Source organism: Hyaena hyaena, unplaced genomic scaffold (assembly GCF_003009895.1).
Source record: "Hyaena hyaena isolate Hyena2069 unplaced genomic scaffold, ASM300989v1 scaffold_1778, whole genome shotgun sequence".
In the NCBI taxonomy this organism is placed as follows: domain Eukaryota; kingdom Metazoa; phylum Chordata; class Mammalia; order Carnivora; family Hyaenidae; genus Hyaena; species Hyaena hyaena.
This window is the reverse complement of record NW_024082371.1, coordinates 40,442-43,088: the sequence shown is the minus strand read 5'-3', so window position 1 is coordinate 43,088 and position 2,647 is coordinate 40,442.

Genomic DNA, 2,647 nt, shown 5'->3' with positions numbered 1-2,647 from the left:
AAGAAAGCAGGAAACAACCTCCTTGACCTCCACCGCAGCAACTTCTTACTTGACACATCCCCAAAAGCAAGGGAATCAAGAGCAAAAATAAACTGTTGGGACCTCATCAAGATTAAAAGCTTCTGCACAGCCAAGGAAACAACTCAGAAAATTAATAGGCAACCAACGGAATGGGAAAAGATAGTTGCAAAGGACATATCAGATAAAGGGTTGATATCCAGAATCTATAAGGAACTCACCAAACTCCACACCTGAAAAACAACCCAGTAAAGAAATGGGCATAAGATATGAAGAGACACTTCTCCAAAGAAGACATCCAGATGGACAACAGACACATGAAACGATGCTCAGCATCCCTCCTCATCAGGGAAATACAAATCAAAACCACACTGAGATACCACCTCACGCCAGAGTGGCTAAAATGAGCAAATCAGAGAATGCTAGATGCTGTTCAGGATGTGGAGAAACGGGCACCCTCCTACAGTGTTGGTGGTAAACTGCTACAGCCCCTCTGGAAAACAGTGTGGAGGTTCCTCAAAAAATTAACAATAGAACTTCCCTATGACCAAGCAATAGCACTGCTAGGAATTTACCCAAGGGATACAGAAATGCTGATGCATAGGAGCACATGTACCCCAATGTTCAGAGCAGCACTCTCCACAATAGCTAAAACATGGAAAGAGTCTACGTGTCCATCAACGGAGGAATGGATCAAGATGTGGTTTATCTATACGATGGAATACTGAATGGCAATGAGAAACAATGATATCTGGCCATGTGTAGCACCATGGATGGACCTTGAGAGTGTTATGCTTAGCAAAATAAGTCAGGCAGAGAAGGACAAATATCATATGTTTGCACGTATACGAGGATTGGGGGAACTTAATGGAGGACCATGGGGGAAAAGGGAGAAATCGTGGGGGAAAGGGGGGAAATCGTGGGGGAAAGGGAGAGAGGCAAACCATGAAAGACTCTTGAATGCTGAGAACAAACTGAGGACTGTTGGAAGTGGGGTGGGAGGAGGGAGATGGGCATGGAGAGGGGCACTTGTGGGGATGAGCACTAGGTGTTACATGGAAACCAACTTGACAATAAACTATTTGTAAAGAAAAAAAAATTAAATATAGTACTACCCTACGACCCAGCAAATGCACTACTAGGTATTTATCCATGGGATACAGATGTGCTGTTTCCGAGGGACACATGCACTCTGAAGTTAATAGCAGCACTATCAACAATAGCCAAAGTATGGAAAGAGCCCAGATGTCCATTGATGGATGAATGGATAAAGAAGCTGTGGTGTATATATACAAGGAAGTATTACTCGGTAATTGAAAAGAATGTAATCTGGCCATTTGCAACGTGTGGATGCAACTAGAGGGTATTATACTAAGTGAAATTAGTCAGGGAAAGACAAATATCATATGACTTCACTCATATGAGGTCTTTAAGATACAAAACAGATGAACATAAGGGAAGGAAAACAAAAATAATATAAAAACAGGGAGGGGGACAAAACATAAGACTCATTGTTTTAATGTTTATTTATTATTGACACAGAGGAAAACAGAGCATGAATAGGGGAGGGGCAGAGAAAGAGGGAGACACAGAATCTGAAGCAGGTTCCGGGTTCCGAGCTGTCAGCACAGAGCCTGACGTGGGGCTCGATTCCACAACCATGAGACCATGACCTGAGCTGATGTCGGACACTTAACTGACTGAGCCACCCAGGTGCCCCTAAGACTCTTAAATATGGAGTACAGAGGGTTACTGGAGGGGTTGTGGGAGTGGGGATGGGCTAAGTGGGTAAGGGGCATCAAGGAATCTACTTCTGAAATCATTGTTGCACTATATGATAAATGGAATGTAAATTTAAAAAATAATAAATTTTAAAAAGAGTCAGATGCTTTTCTGACTGAGCCAGCCATGTGTCCCCTCCTTCAATATTAATAAAAGTAATCTATGAAAAACTTACAGTTATTATTATACTTATGAAATACGGCACATTTCCCCCGAAGATCAGGATCAGGACAAAGATGTTCATATTCATCATTTCTATTCATCACTGTAAAGCAATTATAGGCAAAAAAAAAATTTAGAAATCAAGTTAAGATGTTTGGGGTGCCTGGATGGCTCAGTCAGTTAAGCATCCAACTCCTGAACTCAAGATCTCAAGATCTCAAGTTTGATGTCAAGGTCATGAGTTGAAGGCCTGCATTGGGTTCCATGCAGGGCTTGGAGCCTACTTTAAAAAAAGGGGGTGGGGAGAAGAGGAGATCAATAAGATTTTCTTTTGTAACTGCCAGGATTGTATACACATAATTCAAAATAATCCACAAACTACTTGAATAAAAATTCAATAATTTAATTTATAAATGTCACTGGATAAAAAGATCAATGTACAAAAAGAAACTGCAATTCGTGCTAGCTCAAAAATCAAAATGGAAATAAAAATATTTACAAAGTCAAACATACCACATACCTAGAAATAAGTTAAAAATATTCAAGACTTATACAATTAAACTACAAAATGCTGTTAAGAGACATTACAGACAACCTAGGTAAATGGATGATTTTATTATGTTCAATTGGAAGACTCAGTATCATAAGATGTCAATTTCATTCAGGTTATTGCATCAAGTCAATG